Source organism: Lolium rigidum, chromosome 2 (genome assembly GCF_022539505.1).
Source record: "Lolium rigidum isolate FL_2022 chromosome 2, APGP_CSIRO_Lrig_0.1, whole genome shotgun sequence".
Taxonomy (NCBI): Eukaryota; Viridiplantae; Streptophyta; class Magnoliopsida; order Poales; family Poaceae; genus Lolium; species Lolium rigidum.
In genome coordinates, this window is record NC_061509.1 from 123332639 (window position 1) to 123356076 (window position 23438).

The 23438-nt window shown below is 41.9% G+C and overlaps 1 long non-coding RNA gene across 1 annotated transcript; it reads right to left on the reverse strand.

Moving 5' to 3' along the window:
• Window positions 1–5349: 5349 nt before the first annotated feature.
• On the reverse strand, window positions 5350–7662 carry LOC124687164. Its single transcript, XR_006998120.1, has 4 exons — window positions 7542–7662; window positions 7276–7376; window positions 6964–7178; window positions 5350–5632 (listed from the first exon to the last, which is right to left on the reverse strand). It is a non-coding gene; the product is annotated as an uncharacterized LOC124687164 (long non-coding RNA).
• Window positions 7663–23438: the final 15776 nt, after the last annotated feature.

A 23438-nucleotide genomic window follows, 5' to 3' on the forward strand; every position in this document is an offset into this window, starting at 1 on the left:
TGCCTGAAGTTTGCTGGATCGGTGGTATTCGGTCGTGTGCGCCTATGCTTTTATTCCGACCGTTTGGTTTTTGGAGGGTGCTGCGCGAAGCTCTTTTCTGTGTTGACACCAAGTGACAGCTGATCCATGTGATGGGATTCGTAGCATAGAAAACAAAAAATTTCCTACCGCAAGAACGAAACACAAGCCAAGATCTAATCTAGAAGACGGTAGCAACGAGGGGATCACGAGACTAACCCTTGAAGATTTCCAAAGCCTAACGAGACTAGATCTCGTGGTGGATGTAGTCGATCACTTGCCGCTTGCAAAAGCGCGTAGAAGATCTTGACCGCTTGCAAAAGCGCGTAGAAGATCTTGACGGTGTGATAACCCACAAGTATAGGGGATCGCAGCAGTCTTCGCGGGTAGTAAAACCCAATTTATTGATTCGACACAAGGGGAGACAAAGAATACTTGAAAGCCTTAACAGCGGAGTTGTCAATTCAGCTGCACCTGGAAAAAGACTTGCTCGCAAGAGTTTATCGGTAGTAACAGTTCTATAGCAGTAGCAGTAGCGAAATAACAGCAGCAGAGTAATAGAGACAGCAGTAGTGATTATAGTAAACAGCAGGATTAAAATACTGTAGGCACGGGGACGGATAACGGGCGTTGCATGGATGAGAGAAACTCATGTAACAATCAAGCGGGGCATTTGCAGATAATAATAAAACGGTGTCTAAGTACAAAGCAATCAATAGGCATGTGTTCCAATTATAGTCGTACGTGCTCGCAATGAGAAACTTGCACAACATCTTTTGTCCTACCGGCCGGTGGCAGCCGGGCCTCAAGGGAATCTACTGGATATTAAGGTACTCCTTTTAATAGAGTACCGGAGCAAAGCATTAACACTCCGTGAACACATGTGATCCTCACATCACTACCATCCCCTCCGGTTGTCCCGATTTCTGTCACTTCGGTGCCATTGGTTCCGGACAGCGACATGTGTATACAACTTGCAGGTAAGACCATAAACAATGAATATCATGATGAAATAATAACATGTTCAGATCTGAGATCATGGCACTCGGGCCCTAGTGACAAGCATTAAGCATAACAAGTTGCAACAATATCATCAAAGTACCAATTACGGACACTAGGCACTATGCCCTAACAATCTTACACTATTACATGACCAATCTCATCCAATCCCTACCATCCCCTTCAGCCTACAGCGGGGGAATTACTCACACATGGATGGGGGAAACATGTCCGAGTCGATGGAGAGGCGTCGGTGGTGATGGTGGCGATGATCTCCTCCAATTCCCCGTCCCGGCGGAGTGCCAGAACGGAGACTTCTGGCTCCCGAGACGGAGTTTCGCGATGTGGCGGCGTTCTGGAGGGTTTCTGGCGACTTCGACTTCCTCCCGTGCGTTTTTAGGTCGAAGGCAATAAGTAGTCCGAAAGAGGGCGTCGGGGGCCGGCCGAGGCCGCCACACACTAGGGCCGCGCGGGCCCCTCCTGGGCCGCGCCGGCCTAGTGTGTGGGGCCCTCGGGCCCCCACCTGGCTCGCCCTTCTGGCTCCGCCAATATTCTGGGAAAATAGGACCTTCCGCATAAATTCCGAGGATTTTCCTGAAAGTTGGATTTCTGCACAAAAACGAGACACCAGAACAGTTCTGCTGAAAACAGCGTTAGTCCGTGTTAGTTGCATCCAAAATACACAAATTAGAGGCAAAACAATAGCAAAAGTGTTCGGGAAAGTAGATACGTTTTGGACGTATCAACTCCCCCAAGCTTAGCTTATTGCTTGTCCTCAAGCAATTCAGTTAACAACTCGAGCGATAAAAGAACTTTCACGAACACATTTGTTCATATGATGTAAATATTCTCATGCTATGGCTAACACTTAGGCAGTTCATAATAAGATACATGCAAATAAGATCATCTAATAGCTATGTCAATCATGGAAAGGTACCAACAATTAATAATAAGCATCATGAATCATGTATATAAGCAGGATTGCAATGTTCATAAAAGAGTATGATAGAGTGGTATCTCGCTTGCCCATATTTGATCAGCAAAACATAAATGCTCAGGCACCTCTGAAGTTCATAGAAAGACTAGAAATAATGATTTTTAAAGATAAAAGCATCAAAGTTATACCACAATCAATCATATTTTGAGACAAGCATATTACACTAAGAATAACAGTTGTGCTCTCAAGAAAGTGCTCAAAGAAAGGATGGAGACACAACATAAAAGTAAAAGATTGACCCTTCGCAGAGGGAAGCGAGGGATTAACATGCGCTAGAGCTTTTCATTTTTAAAACAAGAGTAAAATTGTTTTGAGAGGTGTTTGTTGTTGTCAACGAATGGTAATGGGTACACCAACTACCTCGCCAACCGGACTTCCAAGAGTGGCTCCCATGAAGGACGTTATCTCTACCAGCAAGGTAGATCATCCCTCTTCTCTTTTGTTTACACACGTATTTTAGTTTTACTAGATGACCTGTTGCGCTATCGCGCAAATGGCAAAGTTGAATCAGAAATTAAACCATAAATGTTAGCTTATTTTAGTATTAAAAATTAGCCCGAAATTTTGCTTTAATATTTTACATTCACAATTTAGTATGATTTCGCACTATTTTCTCAGCTTTTATGCTTTTGTATAAGCCCTTCCGCCAAATTATGGTTATTGTACCAAAAAAGATAGCACAATAAAAGAAGCATAAAAGGACAATTACTAATCCCAAAAGGAATGTATATACTTCAAGACAAAAAAAAAGTTCGATTTGAGATATTATATATGCGTTAGCAAAATACATATATAAAAAATTCAGTAAACAATATAAGTATAAGTATGTACAAATCACTGGTAAATGCATAGGTTTTACTCTCACAGCAACAAATGTCAAAGAGCTTGATTTTCCTTTCGAGTCAAATTATCCCAACAAATAAATATTACTACCCTAATCCTAACCCTAGCAACTTCTGTATCAATTGCCAAGATCTGCTCCTGACAACATTTTTTTTTAGAATTTCTCTGCATTCATATCACGGAAAGATACAAATTTGTTGACCCTTACAAGCACAGAGAAACACAAACACAAAGGACCAAGAACACCTAGAACACCCTAATACCACCATAACCCATGAAGATCTCCAGAGCCCTGTGTCATCATCCCATAAACTTGAGAGAAGACCCCTGCAGCAGAAAGAACTACAACCAAGCTCAAGCAGGTCATCATCTTCGACCACGGTGTAATTGCCACCACGCTGCTTCCTCCTTCCTTGACACCAGCGCCGAGAAGGCATGGACACCAATCCAACACGCCTGCAGCAGCCGTCGCCATCTTTGGCTTTGAGTACCGCGAAAAGTGTCCCTTCCGGAAGGAAGAGAACTCGAGTGAACCGACCGGTCCAGCACCGCGGCCGGGCCATCCGCCCAAGCAAACCAGGAACTCCCTCTAGCATCAGTGCCGAGGAATAAGAAGAACAGCAGCAGCAAATCATACCGACAAGGAGGAAGAAGGGTCTTTCTCCCGACCATCTGGCCGATTTTGGCGTCGCCACGTCGAACCGCCTCCTCCCCTCGCCACCAAGGCCGACCGGAAGAAGCTGCAGAACATGACAGCCGCAAGCCACCAGAAGAACACAAACCCTAATGAGGAAGGCGATTATACCGTCCCCTTCCCCTCCCTCGCCACCACGGCCGACCGAGGGGAAGACAGCACTAACAACCGCCCTCCGACTCCCAAAGCTCCACGACAGAGTCGACAGACGACCGTGCCCGGAGAGACCACCCTCCCCAGATCCATCGATCTGAGAGGAAACCAGGCCAGCAGCTCGCCGGCGCCGCCGCGGGATCGAGTTCCAGCACCTTTATTCTGACGCGACGCCGCCTCCACCATCTCGGCAGCGCCTCCCGAGACCCTAGGGGCCCCTACCACCGGCGATCCAAAGATCCACCGCCAGTAGGGCGATCCATCGCGCTGGGAGCTGCTCCACCACTGTGGAGACATCCACGCCGCCGCACTCCCGCGCCAGCTTGCTGCCGGAGCCGCTAGGGGAGCCTCCACCGCGCGATGGACGAAGCCCCCGCCGCCGTCGTCGCCACCAGGGCTTTGCCCTGCGGGTCTTCCGGCGGCGGCGAGGAGGACGGGGCGAGGAGGGAGGTGGCAGCGGCCGGCGGAGGGAGATCGCCCCGTGCCGCCTAGGGTTAGGCGACGCGGGGGTTCGTTGCCGAACCGAGGTTTTGCTCCTGACAACATAATCTATGATGAGAAAAAAGTCAAATAAGTATTTAGTTTTAACGCCTAACATTTCTCTCTATTGACCTTCCTCGTAACACAAAAAATCTATGGTTAATCACATGATTATTTATGCAATGTCACACTTAAATGATCAATAGATGTAGAATCTGATTTCTTATAGCGATTGTTTCATGCCATATTATGACGTATTTTGTTTTCAATTGAAAAAGGAACAAGAGAAACAAAACAATTGCTGAACGTACTAAGTAGATGGTTTCATAATCGAATGGAGCACAAAATGACTGATTCGCAAAATATGAACGCAAATGGCATGTTCGAGCTTTAACCAACTGCCAGCCAATAAAAATATGAAGACCTTCATGAATTGATCAGAAATCAAATATCGTCCATTGTAACAGCATCTTTGTGCTTGGGGTAAAAATAATATCACTATATCAATATTCTGAAAAAAGCAACGCAATAATAGTCAACAAAGCAGAATTTAAAGACGAACGGGTGAGCAACATACATATCACCAAAAATCCGAGAGACCGCAACAAGAAATACATGATCGATGCAACAAATTTTAGTTCTGTCACCTTACTATTTTATTACTACTACTGCTTCCCTAGCGCCGCCGGCCTTCCCGCTGCCCTCCCGCTCGAGCTCGTCCCAGCCGCCCCGCACCAGCAGCCTCCTGCTGCCAAAATACACATCCGCCTCAAGGAGGCCAGTGCATCTTCTTCTCCATCTTGGGCTGCCGCAACTGCGCCCATGCGTCCACCTGAAGGAGTCGATCACCGCCAGCCAGCTTAGCCTCCCGCCCAGGCAGCCACAACTTCAACCTGCTCCCGCTGGGATAGCCTCTCCTCCCGGCATTCTGCTCACCATACTGTTCCAAACGAAATCAACGCATAAAGATGGTCAAGCTCAAAACTATGCAGTGGAACAAAGTCCATCTGGTCTGAAGAAAGAATGTCTGCAGTGGAACGCATGGGAGCTAATAATGAGTACAATGCCTTCCTCATGGAATTAACTGCATCAAAAAGATTGAGAAGCATATCAGTAAAAGGGAACAAATTAAATGGCATAGAGATTCTTACTTGTTAAGGTTTGCTGCATAAATGGTACTCCACCTAGGGCATTTTGACACATTTTAAACAAGAGTATAATTTTTGATCTATCTGGTTACACTGATACATAATTCTTGAAATTTTGGCAGTAGATATCATCTTGAACTCCCGAAGTCAACACGGAGACCAAGTCAGGGTGCTTGAGTTTTAGATGCTTTTGAACAAACTCAGGAGCATGGAAAACTTTTGGACACCCATGGCTCCACAACCATACTTACAGCCACGATTCTCATCCATAATTTTCTTCACATAAGGTTCCATAATTTTCTGCATCAATTCTGCACATAAAAGAGAAGAGATTTACAAACATGTGCCATAATTTTAGATTGCTCAACTCTTATCATGAGAGATTTAAATACTGTTGATTTGCAAACATTGGGGCAGCTCTAGTGTAATTGTAATAAAAGAAGGGATTCTCTTTCAGCCTGTTAAAAAATCACTGCTAACACAAGTTGCATTTTATGAAGAATTACTGAATATAATACTGTCTATTCCTATATCAAAACATTAAGTAGACACTGTCATAGATTATTAGCGCTAGATAGTGCTTGATCAGAAGATTCAGACAAAAAACATTCAGAGATCGTCTGGACAGTGCTTGATCAAAAGATGATATTGTCCTACACAATCAGAGAGAGCACAAGACTGTGCATAGGCTAGAATATAATAAGTCAGCTTAGCATGATTGATCTTGTTTCAAATCACAAGTAAAGCTATAGGTTACAAGAGAAACGAATTCTTAATGAACATGCCTTGTGGCTTTTAAACTTTCATGTGCCTTTGAAAATGCACGGCACATGATCATCTCATGAATTAAAATGTGTTTGTAAGCACTAAGCTAAGGCAGTATTGGCATATATTTACCTTTCCCGTGTCACCGAAAATAATGGAGTAGTAGTATCTACAAGGGGAAAATTGCATTGTCAGAACAACAGTAGGCAACTGAGAGAACTATTTTTTCCCTACATGGGTGGCAGCATAGTCTATGGATTGAAGCCAGAAGCCCCACCCACACCATAGGCGTCTTATAATTCATCGCCTCCATATGTATTTCGCCTAGTTTTTGTTTTATCAGACATTTCACTTGAATTCTATAAATGGTTGTGTGCATCATGGTTATGCAGAGGCTGGATGTAATTGCTTTCCAAAGTAATAAAGCATCCTTTATCGAAAAAATACCAAAACGGAAATGGGCTAAAATACTGCACATGAAACACTTGTATGGTTTCACTACAATTAAACATGCTGGAAAGTGGATAAGTTGTATGGACTATGGAGTTATATGAATATGTCAGGACATATAGCTTCGGGAATGGGTACCATAGATAACATCAGGCTACCTAAATGGAGTTGTACTGCTGGGACACCGTCTTATTTTCAACAGTTCGGAGATCTTTATACGTGCAACATCCCTTCCCTTGTATACTCTTTGAAATAAACAATGCATTTAGCCGTACCAAGAAATTTATCACTGCAAAAATTAATTAAATCGACATCCTTGCCTTTTGTTAATGCGCAGGTTGCATACACAGATCAGATTGATAGTATATGGGTAAAGATAGCTCAATAAACAAAAGGATATGCAGACTGGGTTGTACCTTGTTTAACCGAAGAAGCCTGCGATTTTGCTCGGCAGCAGCAACAAGCCGGACATGTCATAGAAACAATATTCTCAAGTTATCACATAGAAGTATGCAGAGTTTAGTGCAACAGAATGAGAACAGATTAGTGTTTTTTGTATGATAAATTGGATCACGAGCATACCCAGCATCACTGTAAATATCAAGCTTCAACCCTCGCGCGTGCACATAATCTGCAAGTGCACATAATATTTGAGTATGAATGATCTATATGCTAACCACAGTTTATGTTTATGCCATGTTTGTAATTGGATCGTTAGAGGAGCAGACCTATGTTGTCAGCAGTAGATTTTAAATCTTGAAAGTAAATAGATATCTTGCACATGGGATCCATGAATCATTGAACCATGGGCAGTGTATAATAATGTTAGCTGCTAAGAAAACGTAATTTTTTTTATTAACCACCTACACAAATACTGGTCTCATAGTACTATGGGGAAACACGAGCAATCATATTTTTTATAGAAGAAATTCATGTAGCTAACATAGAAAATAATTTTAGAAACCATTTAAACATTATACTCAAGTAGAGGCACCTTAATTTTTTCTACTTGAGCAGAATAAGGTAGAAATGTTGGTACGGAGGCATGCCGTGTCCATAGGGTGATCATGGGGCCATCCATAGGTAGAAATATCTGTGCTTCTTTCCAGAAATTTGCTATCTGCAAATAGATCAGAACGTGAGGCATTTTCCATTGGACCAAACCATTACCACAACAAATCAGAAATTTGCACTAACATAAACTATATTTATATACATTAATGTATATGCAGCCAAGGCCTCCACTACTTTTTTAGCTTGAACAAAGAAACCTATCCACAGGAATATTTTTTCTAGGATACACGTAATTAGTAATTACTCCAGCATTAAATGAATAGAGTAGGGATTTAGATCTAGAAATAGGTTCCATTGAGCATCAGAATACAAAGGAACACTTGCACTATCTTTCTGCATGATTTTGCATATAAAAGTTATCAATGGTGAGTTATATTGAATTGAGTAAAATCATCAGTGCCAGTTTACACTCAACCAGGAGTTCTTGTGCTTGATCCATATATACATGGACGGGAATGAAGGAAGCGAGTCACCGGCGACGCAAGCAGCATGTAGTGTATTACAGGTACTATGGCAGTGAACCCGATCATCTAGATCTTGACAAAGTAACTTCTGAATGGGTCTGCATATCTGCACTCTCCAACATATAGTCAGACAATATCAACCTGGCAGTTATCGGTTTCTATGAACCACTAACCTAGTAAGCAACCAAGCAAGAAATAAAGCGAACCTGATGGTACCGATCTCTTGTCGTAAAGGCCAGTGTGCTCGACCTAGCGCTGTGTGCTACTGCATTCACATTGCAAGGCTCCAGTAAGTCCTGAATTTGAGTAAATGGAAATGATAGAGTAACTTGCTGTACCATGACTTGCGTTTCGACTCCATGAGACATCACCTGTCTTCTCACATCATGTTGCTTCCATCTTGCTGCCAAAGGTAAGAACAGGAAGAGAAAACAGAGTTACATCAACGTCAATACAAATGTATGCATGCACTACTTGGAGGAGCATAAATAATAGCCTCAAGAGAAGATGGTCTATAGGTGTGAACATTTAACTACTTTTTTTAGCATGTCATGGTCTCATTGACAGATCAGAGTGTTATGGAAGCAGAGCCCAAGGCACCTTTAGTAGTTTGAGCTCGTCGAACTTGGCGTCGGACATGATGGAGTTTCCGTTGATGTAGGCCATCAATGCCTCCCGTAGCCTCTGCTCATCGGCGCCTGCAAACATGGAGAACCAATTCCATTGCCATGTTTGAAACAACAATTAACATGCAAGTGCCTAGTAAATCTTAATTCTTTATGAAGAACCATGATATCATAAATCAAGCATATCTTTATAACGCAAATTGGAAGATGAGCTAAACATAAATATCAAGCAAAGAAAAGAAAAGAAAAGAAAAGAAAAGAAAAGAAAAGAAAAGAAAAGAAAAGGGAGAATCTGGATGGCATAACTGAACATGCAAGTGCTATAGCTGGGCTTATATGCAGACGCAACTGTAGAACTACATGCCTCCTTAGAATATACAAATCTAATGCATAAATTACAGATAAAATCTCAAACATAAATTAGAATGACAATAGATTTGGTATTGAAATGCATGGGGAGAAGAAAAGAAATGCACAGCTAGAAACCTAACATCCATGACACCACCTCCGACTCACACCACAAGAAGATTTAGTATTGGAAGACAACAAAAAATTAGGCTAGAACAATTGATACAAAGAGCTTAGTACCATTATCCAACAATTCCACTCTACTATCGGCCTATAGTAAAAAAAAAGCTTAGAAATAAGCACTGCATTTCTAGGTGAATACACAAAGCCATTAGAGAAATGCAAATCAAGTATATACATGGATTGTTGCAATAAATGTACCACATATAAGCGTCTCACTACGTTTGGCAATTTAGAATAGTTAAATTATGGCAGCTTGGTATCTTATAAGCTACATGGCTGGGGTCATTGGAAAATATGTTGCCAGTTATTTTTAGGCTATTGAGTAGTCGAATCAAGCCTACTCTCTTTTTTCCACTACGGTGAGGAGGCTGGTTATCGCCTAAAAATAAACCCTAGCCTACCAATCATATGGTTGGCAACTGCAACTGATGTGAACTATGCATTCAATTAATTAAAAGTAATAACAATTGGCCTCACATATGAATTAAAAATTAAAATGAACATGAAGGAAGATGAAAAGGACAGGAGCATGTGCAAAAGAGAGATTGACAGAGGTAGCGATGTCACAGTTCTTATAATTTCAGACACTGGCATGTACATGGGCTGCAATTCTGTAAATCCATCTTGTATCATGATTACACATACATGAAAAATAGAAAGTGGTAAAATGAACGATCGCAATTGTCGAATGGCAAAGGGCAGAGCAAGCCATATTACGACAATTCGAAAATCCAAACAGCTACAACCAATTTAAGAACAATCCTTTGAAATACAGCCTCGGACCTGGAAGCATACAACAACATCCACCTTGTTGTGGCACTGAATTACTGCTATTCCTCTTACAAAAATACAAATCAATACAGACATATAAATAGAGAACAAATGTGGAGATGTACCTTGCTGCCTTGATCATGCTTGATGGGGAGGGAGGCATGGAGGTGCTCGATACTTTGCCGAAAGAAGCAACTACGGTAATAAACCTAGAGCCGCAACAATCAGACCCAAACAAAAGAAAATCCCTTGTATGTTATCGCTTTATCAATGATTCCAGCTTGCTCCCTCCTTTTCCACCTTGTATGGTGCAGAGGAGGAGGGATGGGGACAGAGGCCAGCGGAGGCCACGAGGATGAAGGGCTGGCACAGCAGCAATGCAGAGGAGGACCAGCACCACAAGGTGAGCCTGAGGAGCTGAGTTCAAGTAATTTCGTTTGAGATAATCACCAGCTTGATAAAACAGGGATACATGCAACACGAAATTATTTACAGTGAGATGTTAACTTACCAAGAAGCGCTAGATGTTGCCGTTTTGTTGACACAAACATAAGCTTCAGAACCCATCATATCATGAGCATGTATCGTGCGCGCTTGCATCACATTTAACTGAATGAGCAGATGAACTGAATTAGAAGAACGGAAAAACCACAATTGCACATCTATAACGAATTTAACGACAATACCTCGGTCAGTGCTTAACAGCAAGTTAGAACAAAAATATGACATTATTTAACTAATTAAACCATCGATCAGTTGTTATTATACTCACTTTAATATAGCATGTGAAATGATGGCCAGGAATTACTAAACGATAGCAATGAATATAATCTTGTCCCCATAACCATAGAAGAACAGAATACATGTGGCGCAGTTGTTTTTTGCAAGATTTACCATAAGACAAAAATCTTATGGAATAAACCGTAAACAAGTAACTCATCATGCAACACAAACAATGAACTTCACACTCGACACTCACAGAAGCACCATCGGGAATGTTCCTTTTTTTATCCAAGCTCATCTTGCAAGGAAGTCCTGTCCTCACACAGCTCTTTGACATCGTCCAATGCCTGCAAATAATCACCTATGGAATAAATCCAAGTTGACCATGGTGGTTTGACCATATCCAAGTTGACAGTATATACATTATTATTCAATTAATATAACTCAAAAGCACATGGGAGGATTATGTTAATGGAAGATTCATGCTGATGCAAACATATACTGACAAAAATATAAATAAAGATCGTACCATCCATAAGCAAGCAATTACCGAACTCCATTTGTTGTGTCTTAGATCTAAATACCTAACCCAGAAATTAACAAACATGGAGCACGGTTGCAAGCAAAATATCTTAATTAAAAACCATGCACAATAGAGAGGGGATTGAACGGGACCATGGGGGCAATTGAGCAACGTCGGATGCCTCTTCACGGAGGTGGTCGCCGCCTCATGTTGCCTCTATGTGCCTACCTCTCACGATACGAGAGCTGCCCAACACGCAAAAGAATCTTTGCTCACGAATCGGAAGGAAGAGAAAGAGATGGAGCTTACCTGGGAAGGAAGAGGAACGAGGTGCTCGCGAATTGGAGCCAGGGCAACAACCCAGGCGTGCCGCCGCCTCCTTCTTCCTCCGGGACATGCTCCTGCAGGACCACCTGCTCCGCCCCTTCGCGCTCACCTCCTTCTGCTACCGAATACAGCCGCCGCCGCATCCAGACGACGCCGCCGTCACCGGCCCCGTGTCCAGCCGCCGCGGAGCACGCTCCCTGCCACCGATGACCCCCGCGTCCATCCGCCGCGGTCGCTAGGGCGCCGCTCTTCCTGCGGCGGAGCGGGAGGCGGCTCGGGGCGGGAGTGGGGAGGCGGAGACGAGAGAGAGAGAGGCGGCCCCGTGTCCAGCCGCCGCGGAGCATGCTCCCTGCCACCGATGACCCCCGCGTCCATCCACCGACGTAATCGAATTGGACTCGCCGATGCCGCGGTCGCTAGGGCGCCGCTCTTCCTGCGGCGGAGCGGGAGGCGGCTCGGGGCGGGAGTGGGGAGGCGGAGACGAGAGAGAGAGAGGAGACACCGGCTCAGATATTTTCACAAATCGAGATCTAGGTTTCACCGCGGGACATGGGTGCGACGCGGACGGCGTGTGCAGAACGGACGTGGTGATTGTGCTGGATCGCTCGCTGAAACACCGGCCCCGCACGCACATGGGCCCAACCGTCATGGAGTCATCCAGATTAGCAAGAAGTGAAAGAAAAATTACTGCATCCGACGGCTGAGATGAAAAGTGGGATGCAGATTTTACTGTTGCAACCTGATTGGACGACCCAGATTCGTTTGCCCCTTCAGACCCCCTGGTTGAGAGGGTAGTCTTTGAACATTTATAGAAGAAATTATGGGTGACACTCCCCCCAACCTTTGCTTACACAAGCCATGGCTAACCGAATCCTCGGGTGCCTTCCATCAATCACATACCATGGAGGAGTATCTATTTGCAAAATTAAGTTGCTTACTGATGAATCAGAGCAAAACATGTGAAGATAATTATTAGTAAAGTTTGATTAATCGGGGCTGGGAACCCCATTGCCAGCTCTTTTTGCAAAATTATTGGATAAGCGGACGTGCCACTAGTCCATATGAAAGTCCGTCAAGAGTAAATGACAAGGTTGAAAGTTAAACATCACATACTTCCTCATGAGCTATGAAACATTAACACAAATTGAGAAGCATTTTGAAGGTTTAAAGGTAGCGCATGAGAATTTACTTGGAATGGTTTGAAATACCATGCATAGGTATTTATGGTGGACACTTTGGAACAACTTGGTTTTCAGGGGTTTGGAAGCACGAGCGAGTGTTCCCGCTCGGTACAAGTGAAGGCTAGCAAAAGACTAGGGAGCGACAAATCAAGAGAGCGATGACTTGTCATAATAATGCTTGCGGCAAAATAAATTAAGCGAGGCATAAAAGTGATACAAGAACTACGAAGCAATGTAAATCATCGAGGCTTAATTGACTTTTGTTCAGTCATATGCATGCGTGAGCATGTGCCAAGTTAATTCAAACGAATTATTCAGAGGAGGATACCACACTATCATACCTATTTATGAATAAAACAATGCAAGCAAACATCCATGACATGCTACTCATATTAATAAATTGGAGCTAAACATGAGAGATCATGAACTACTAGACTTTCTTAAATGACATATACCTCACATGAACCAACCAAGCATGCTCACATGGATGAGTATATGTACAAAAGTGAAAACAAATAGAGTTCATACCAGCCTCTCACCACAATCAGATCGTCGTATATCGTCATTATTGCCTTTTCACTTGTGTAGCTTGAATAATATGGAATGAAAACCACGCTCCAGCCACCGAAGACCATTGAACTCATAAAGAACTTTACAAAACCAAAGAAGAACAGCAAATATTTTTGGTGTTTTCGAATTTGAAAGCAAGAGCAAAAGGAAACAAGCAAACAAAGCAAACAAAGCAAAATCTTTTTGGATTTTCTTATAGCAAACCAACGATAGCAAATAAAGTAAGATAAAATCAAGAAACTAAAGTAAACAAATGGTGAAGAGAAACAATCAGAAATATTTTTGGTCTTTTTGTGTTTTAGGAAAGAAACAAAACAAGAACAAGAAAATGAAAACTAAAAGAAACACAGAAAAGCAAGATGGCAGAAATCTGCCAAAACTTGACAGCAGTACAGTAATCAATTTTTAATAAAATATTACGCTGCTCAGCTCGAAAAGTGTTTAACTAATGAAAGTTAGATAACAACCTGGGGAACATGCACAAAAATTGGCAGCTCAAAATAACGTTCTGGCTGTGCGCACGAATTTTTAGTAACAGTCCAGAATCTGTTTTTAGGCAGCACTTCCCCAAATATTATCTTCCTCTCATTAGAAAACCACTCAAAGAAACTAAACAAGTATGTACAAGTATCCAGCAACCATAATATGCAAAGAATGAGTGATGCCGGTATACCTCCCCCCAAGCTTAGGCTTTTGGCCTAAGTGGAGATCAACCCCAACGAGGGTGCTGGGTTCCATGCCGGTGGATCATACATGGCGTAGTCATAATAAGGTCCCGATGCAGAAGAAAAGCGTGGAGGCTCCTCATGCCCAACTTGTTGATGCGAAGAACTTGCTGCATCGGATGACGAGTCGAGGTGTTCCTCGTCCTCCTCCGTGTTGTCTCTTGCATGATGGCCTCCTCCCTCTATGTATGCATTAAGTGCACTTTCCGTGACTGACCAATCCTCCCTGGAATCAAGGTTAAACAGAGCAGGTGCAGGCAATCCTACTAATTTTTCAGTTTTCTTAGTTATTCTCCAAGCTTTCTTGTAAAATGTTATTCTATAAGACAGGTTGCTCAAATTGGACGAATCAGAAACAAATTCATGCTTAATCATGGGAGACTATGTCAAGTTTCTCTATGTGAAGTTGAATATCAAGATGGTGAGGTTCTACACCATGCATAGCTAATAAACGAGAGGCGACGAGACCTCCACAAATTCCTCCCTTCTCACGGTTAGTAGCAAGTCTATTGGCTATCAAAGCACCCAAGTTGTAAATCCTATCACCTTGTAATGCAGCAGCTAGAAAGGCTAAATCCTGGATAGATATTTTACTTCCATTCTTTCTAGCAAGAACGCACTTGGTGATGAAATAAGCAAAGTAACGAATAGCTGGGAGTTGAATGCTACTGATTTTACCACCATCCTCTGAGAAGCTTCTTTCATGACAAATCATATTGAAGAGGTCCAAGAACTCTTGCGGCGATCCTCTTATCTTCTCGCATGATCCCCATTGCGGCACTCTGATTGCTGCACAAAAATCATTGAATGCCAAGTTGACAGTTTTATTATAAATTTTGTACTGAACCATGGGGTTAGATCGCGACCAATTGAATTTAAAATCCTGCACTACAGACATAGTCAGTTTTGCATATTGACATGGTTCACCATCAACAAAATCATCCAACCCTGCACGAGAGATTAGACTTTGAACATCTTGCAAGATTCCTGCACTTCTCATAAAATCCACGCACGAGTAGTAAGCGGGATATACTCCTTCTTCGCGGTGAACTCTCATAACCTGTTGCACCTCCAATTCTTGTTGGTTGAGTTGGTGCCTACTCCCTTCCATTTTCTGAAATTTTTCAACAAACAATATAAAATTTGATTTGGTGACATATAATTGAGGGAAACTACCATAGGAACTTGCTAGAGTACTAATCATGCATCAAAACTAGTTTATACCGCTTAGAACAAGCATGCAAGCTCACTAAACATGTTACCTACAGCAGCAAAATATTCAAGATATACTCCACCAAACAAAATTCTACTTGGATGGTTGGAGGAGTCACATACCGAAGAGCAAATGTGCCAAATTTCAGACAGAAATCTGGGCTGAGCAAAGAGATCGAGAAATCTGGAGTTCTTGAGCAAAAAACGCGAGTGAGAGGAACCTGGTGCGAGTTTTTTCGGGAGAGACAAGAGAGTGGGAGGAAGAGATGATGAAGTGGGGCAAAGGGGGACCCACACACCAGGGTGGCGCGCCCCCTTGGCGCGCGCCGGCTCGTGGGGTGCCACCACGGGGTGCCCCACTGGTCATCCCCAGGTGCTCCCAGGTGCATTTTCGAAAAATAGGACCAACGGTATAATTTTTGTGAATTTTTGAAAACTTTGAAAAATGCACATTTCTGGGTATTAAGTTTATTATTACTGGCCAGGAAAAAATTTGAAATCTCTAATTAACTAAGGAACTTTACAAAACAAAAGTGCTACAGCAAGTAGAACAAGTGGAGGTAGAAAGAGATGTTGTTTACCTCCTCTATGCATATAAAAAGTATTTGTTAACAAGGTTGATCAAGTCTCTTGCCACCAAATAAATTTTACATAGCATAAGAAGAAATAAACCTCAAATCAATCATGTTACCTTGAATTGTATTGATATGGATCCAATCATAAGATTTTGATATCCTTCTTTAGGCTCATATATAGGACAATCGATAGTTCCAACTTTGATAGTTCTCACATTAGAAATAGTATTAACTCCACATACTTTATCAATCCTCTTGGGAAATAGACGGTGTGCTCCCTATCATCAACATTGAAAGTAACCTTTCCTTTATTGCAATCAATAACAGCCCCTGCGGTGTTTAGAAAAGGTCTCCCAAGAATAATAGACATATTATCATCTTCAGGCATTTCCAACACAACAAAATCAGTTAATATCAAGCAGTTATTAGTAACTTGAACAGGAACATCCTCACATATACCAACAGGAATAGCAGTAGATTTATCGGCCATTTGCAAAGATATGTCAGTAGGTATCAACTTATCTAAGTAAAGTCTCTTATGAAGAGAAAAAGGCATAACACTAACACCGGCTCCCAAGTCACATAGAGCAGTTTTAACATAATTATTCTTAATAGAACAAGGAATAGTAGGTATACCTGGGTCGCCCAACTTCTTCGGAACTTTGCCATTGAAAGAGTAATTAGCAAGCATAGTGGAAATTTCCTCATTGGGGATTTTCCTTTTGTTAGTAACAATATCTTTCATATACTTTGAATAAGGAGGCAATTTAATAGCATCAGTCAAAGGGATTTGCAAGAATAAAGGTTTCATCCAATCACAAAATTTATTATAGTGTTCTTCTTCCTTTGATTTTAGTTTCTTAGCAGGAAAAGGCATTTGCTTTTGCACCCAAGGTTCCCTTTCATTACCATGTTTCTTAGCAATAAAATCTTCTTTAGTATACTTTTTATTTTTATCTTGCTTTTCGAGGTTCATCTTCAACTTCTTCTTTATCGAAACATCATTCTTATCATTACCATTATTATTATCATGTTCATTACCACTTTCAGTTTCAACATCGGAAATAGAAATACTATTAGGATCATTAACAGGTTCAGAGGATTCTACAACAGTTTTATGTTTCTTTTTCTTTTTCTTAGATGGAGTACTAGTTTCAGTTCGTTGAGAATCTTGTTCAATTCTTTTGGGATGCCCTTCAGGATATAGAGGATCCTGGGTAGAGACACCACCTCTAGTTGTTACTTCATAAGCATGTTTCTCTTTAGAATTATTTTTTAATAAGTCATTTTGCACTTTAGTGAGTTGATCAATTTGAGTTTAACCATTTGAAAATGTTTAACAAGCATCTTAACATCATTGGAGGTTCTCTCCACAATATCATGCAAATTGCTAATAGCTTGAGAATTTTCCATTAGATGATTCTCTACTCTCATATTAAAATTTTCTTGCTTAACAATATAATTATCAAACTCATCTAAGCATTGCGCAGGAGGTTTTGAATACGGAATATCTTCCCTAGTAAAGCGGCGAAGGGAGTTTACCTCAATCATGGATGAAGGGGGAATTATCTCACATATATCTTCTATGGGAGGTAGATTCTTCACATCTTCAGATTTAATACCTTTCTCCTTGAGAGACTTCTTGGCTTCCCTCATATCTTCATCATTCAATTTAATTAAACCCCTCTTCTTCAATATTGGCATTGGAATTGGTTCAGGCGTAGCCCAATCATTATGATTCCGGCCTATTTTAGCCAATAATTCTTCGAGCTTCGTACGGAGTTCTTTTCTGAAAACACAACCAGACACAACTATCCAAATATGCCCTAGACTCAATGGTTAGTCCACTATAAAATATATCAAGTAGATCATTCTTTTCTAAATCATGTCCAGGTCGAGCTCGATAAGAGAACAAAATCTTGCCCAAGCCTCGGGCAATTTCTCTTCATATCCCTGGTCAAATCTATAAATTTTACGTAAAGCAACATGTTGAGCACTAGCGAGGAAAGTATTTTCGAAAGAAAACATCACGCAAATCAGTTGGACTTTTAATAGAACTAGGAGGCAAATTATTATACCAAGTTTTAGCATCATCCTTTAATGAGAAAGGAAAAAATTTAGCGACAAAATAAGTACGCATCTTGACATCATCAGAAAACAAGCTACTCATAGAAGAAAGTTCAATCATGTGTTCTACAGCACTTTCTTTTTCAGTACCACAAAAGGGTGCTTTCTCTACAATAGCTATATGAGATAGATCAAGAGAAAAATCATAATCTTTATCCTTAATGCATATAGGAGATGTGGCAAATTTAGGATCAGGAGATAACTTATGTCTAACAGTATATTATGTGAGAAACTTTTTAATTTTGCTTGCATCAGCAATAGCATTGCATCTAGTAATAAAATCATCATTAAGCTCCACATAATCTTCATCAGGATCATCACTAGAATAATCAAGTTCAGGTGAATTAACAGGTGTAGTAGCATTAGGAGTTTCGGTATTTTCAATTTGTCTAGACCTAGCAATTGTAGCATCTAGAAAAGATCCCAATGAACCACTATCATCAAGCACAGCAGAAACATTATCAATATTATGAGAGTTTTCAGATTCAGCGAAGTACCGACAAGTGAAGCTTGTGGCGGTGAAACAAGTCGACTTATCACAGATGGTGAATCAAGAGTAGCAGAGGTACTCAGAGTTGTACCTTTTCTTGTAGTGGATAGTAATATGGCGACTTTAGGATCGCGAGGTTTACCCATGATGGAGAATTTGCAGCGAACAATATCAATCCAAGTGAACTTCCAAATAAAGCTATGCTCCCCGCAACGGCGCCGGAAAACGAGTCTTGATAACCCACAAGTATAGGGGATCGCAGCGGTCTTCGCGGGTAGTAAAACCCAATTTATTGATTCGACACAAGGGGAGACAAAGAATACTTGAAAGCCTTAACGAGAGGAGTTGTCAATTCAGCTGCACCTGGAAAAAGACTTGCTCGCAAGAGTTTATCGGTAGTAACGGTTTTATAGCGATAGCGATAGTGAAATAACACCATCGGAGTAACAGAGACAGCGGTAGTGATTATAGTAAACAGCAGGATTAAAATATCGTAGGCACGGGGACGGATAACGGGCGTTGCATGGATGAGAGAAACTCATGTAACAATCAAGCGGGGCATTTGCGAGATAATAATAAAACAGTGTCTAAGTACAAAGCAATCAATAGGCATGTGTTCCAATTATAGTCGTACGTGCTCGCAATGAGAAACTTGCACAACATCTTTTGTCCTACCAGCCGGTGGCAGCCGGGCCTCAAGGGAATCTATTGGATATTAAGGTACTCCTTTTAATAGAGTACCGGAGCAAAGCATTAACACTCCGTGAACACATGTGATCCTCACATCACTACCATCCCCTCCGGTTGTCCCGATTTCTGTCACTTCGGGGCCATTGGTTCCGGACAGCGACATGTGTATACAACTTGCAGGTAAGACCATAAACAATGAATATCATGATGAAATAGTAACATGTTCAGATCTGAGATCATGGCACTCGGGCCCTAGTGACAAGCATTAAGCATAACAAGTTGCAACAATATCATCAAAGTACCAATTACGGACACTAGGCACTATGCCCTAACAATCTTACACTATTACATGACCAATCTCATCCAATCCCTACCATCCCCTTCATCCTACAGCGGGGGAATTACTCACACATGGATGGGGGAAACATGTCTGGTCGATGGAGAGGCGTCGGTGGTGATGGTGGCGATGATCTCCTCCAATTCCCCGTCCCGGCGGAGTGCCGGAACGGAGACTTCGGCTCCCGAGACGGAGTTTCGCGATGTGGCGGCGTTACGGAGGGTTTCTGGCGACTTCGACTTCCTCCCGTGCGTTTTTAGGTCGAAGGCAATAAGTAGTCCGAAAGAGGGCGTCGGGGGCCGGCCGAGGCCGCCACACACTAGGGCCGCGCGGGCCCCTCCTGGGCCGCGCCGGCCTAGTGTGTGGGGCCCTCGGGCCCCCACCTGGCTCGCCCTTCGGCTCCGCCAATATTGCGGGAAAATAGGACCTTCGCATAAATTCGAGGATTTTCCTGAAAGTTGGATTTCTGCACAAAAACGAGACACCGAACGGTTACTGCTGAAAACAACGTTAGTCCGTGTTAGTTGCATCCAAAATACACAAATTAGAGGCAAAACAATAGCAAAAGTGTTCGGGAAAGTAGATACGTTTTGGACGTATCACGGTGCCACAATCGGGCAGCACCTCCGTACTCGGTCACACGTACGGTGTTGATGAAGACGACGTCCTCCTCCCCGTTCCAGCGGGCAGCGGAAGTAGTAGATCCTCCTTGGAATCCCGGCAGCACGACGGCGTGGTGGCGGTGGTGGTGGAGAACTCCGGCAGGGCTTCGCCTATGCGCTGCGGGAGTAGTATGTGGAGGAGGGGCCCTAGGGTTTGGGGAGAGAGAGGGGGGTAGGGCGCCGGCCATGGGGGCCCTAGGTGGTGCGGCCAAGAGTGGGCAGCCCCCTCCCTCTCCTCCTCATTATATAGGTGGAAATCCCCAAGTGTTGGTATCCAAGTCTTCGAATAAGACCCGAAACCAAAACCTTCCATAGGGAGAAAACCTACCCAAGGGGGGAATCCTACCCAAGGTGAGACTCCCACCCCTTCCTTGGGGGGGTTGGCCGGCCACCATTGGGGAGTCCACCTGGGACTCCTCCCCCTTAGGGTTGGCCGGCCATGCAAGGTGGAGTCCCTCCGGGACTCCACTTTCCATGGTGATTTCTTCCGGACTTTTCTAGAACCTTCTAGAACCTTCCATAAATGCACCGGATCATTTCCAAACTTGGAAAGTGACTTCCTATATATGAATCTTATTCTCCGGACCATTCCGAAACTCCTCGTGATGTCCTGGATCCTATCCGAGACTCCGAACAAAACTTCGAACTCCATTCCATATTCCATATCTACTTAAACGACATCAAACCTTAAGTGTGTCACCCTACGGTTCGCGAACTATGCAGACATGGTTGAGACTTCTCTCCGACCAATATCCAATAGCGGGATCTGGAGATCCATAATGGCTCCCACATATTCAACGATGACTTAGTGATCGATTGAACCATTTACATACGATACCGATTCCCTTTGTCACGCGATATTTTACTTGTCCGAGGTTTGATCATCGGTATCTCTATACCTCGTTCAACCTCGTCTCCGACAAGTACTCTTTACTCGTACCGTGGTATGTGGTCTCTTATGAACCATTCATATGCTTGCAAGCTATTTAGACGACATTCCACCGAGAGGGCCCAGAGTATATCTATCCGTCATCGGGATGGACAAATCCCACTGTTGACCCATATGCCTCAACTCATACTTTCCAAATACCTAATCCCACCTTTATAACCACCCATTTATGCTGTGGCGTTTGATGTAATCAAAGTACCCTTCCGGTATAAGTGATTTATATGATCTCATGGTCGAAAGGACTAGGTAACTATGTATCGAAAGCTTATAGAAAATGAACTTAATGACGTGATCTTATGCTACGCTTAATTGGGTGTGTCCATTACATCATTCACATAATGACATAACCTTGTTATTAATAACATCCAATGTTCATGATCACGAAACTATGATCATCTATTAATCAACAAGCTAGTTACACAAGAGGCTTACTAGGGACTCCTTGTTGTTCACATAACACACATGTATCAATGTTTCGGTTAATACAATTATAGCATGGTATGTAAACATTATCATAAACACAAAGATATATTATAATAACCATTTTATTATTGCCTCTTGGGCATATCTCCAACGAGTCTCCCACTTGCACTAGAGTCAATAATCTAGTTTACATTTGTAAAGATATAACACCTTGGCCTTCCGGTGCTTTATCATGTTTTGCTCACGGGAGAGGTTTTAGTCAACGGATCTGACACACTCAGAAACGTATGTATTTTGCAATTCATTTGCGTCTCAACGCATCACTCATTTTCCAAATGAGTTGGCATTAATCATATATGTTCAGTCTTCTGGTGGAACCTTAATTCCGCGGTCTGAAATATGTAACTAATATTGTCATACACAATATAGCTTCAAAGTTCTGACACTATCGGAACTACACCAAGTTCTCAAAGAACTCTTCGACTTAAACATCCTCAGTCATTGTCAAAACAATGAGATACTATGCCTTCGTTTGTAGAATCCGTCACAATATTTAGAACTCATCTAAATCTAGCATAGACAACTTCTAGCTCATTGTGCTACCTTTTAAACAACACTTAGTCTAATTTGAGATTGAAATTTTATTTTTATATGTGACAAAACTAATATCGGTGCAACACCTTACAGAGATTTTGTTTGTCATTTCTCCATACAAAACTATATATATATATATATCCTTGGTTCTTCTAAACTACACAAGGATATTCTTACTGTCGTCCAATGATCATCACATGAATCATTCTGGTACATGCTCATAACACTTTAGAGCACAAGACATCTAATTGTGTACATATTATTCGTGATCTATAATCACTCATGTGTTTTTACTCATTGAGTGTCAGATACACTCAAGTCTTGTTAAAACTTCACATGACAAGAACATTTTCTTAATATTTCTATATTGAACTACTTCAATATCCATTCTATGTACTTTGACTTAAACTTATTATGTGTTTCAATCTATCTTCATAGATCTTGACACTAAATAAGTTCCAGTCCATATCCTTTCATTGAAGTTAATTCTCAATGAAACCTTTTAATCAAGTATATAATTACATCATTTATAACCAACTATATGTCATCTACATAATGTATTATAAATATTTCTCAGCGCTCCCACTTAATTTCTTGCAAATTCAAGCATCTTCATCATTTCTGATGAAATCAAAAACTCTTTGACTATTTCATCCGGTGAAGATTCCAACTCCGTGATACTCACTTCATCCAATTGAAGTTCGTATACCTATATAGTATTCCACGGACTAGCAAAACAATTGGTTGTATCTTGTATACACCTTTAATACATACTTCTGTTAAGTAATGTATTTTGCCATCCTACTATCATATCTCATAAAAGAAATATGTAGCGATTACTAGAATAATCCACATAGACTATAAGCATTGCTACGGAAGATCTAATCTTATCGTAGTCAACTCTTTGAACTTTGTCGTAAACAATTTTTCAACAAGTCGAGCTTCTTCAAGGATATTCCATCCAAGTCCATCAATTTTATAGATCAATTTACTTTCAAAAAGTATTCACCTATCTTGGATTTCATGGCGCATAGCCATTTTAACGGAGTCAGGGCCCATCATAACTTCTTTGTATGTAGTTGGTTTATCATTGTTCAAAATCAATCCTTTGTTCTCAAATCATTTATTTGATCACAAAGTAAACCATACCTACAAGGTTCAATATGTACTTCGATCTCCATGGCTAAAACACTTTGTAGTCATGGGAGCCATGATCGTCGTGGCCGCTTCCGGAACCATTTCCGATGCTGTGCTACTCTGATCATTATGCTCAGGTTCATAAACCTTATCAAGTTCTATTGTCCTCCCACTCAAATA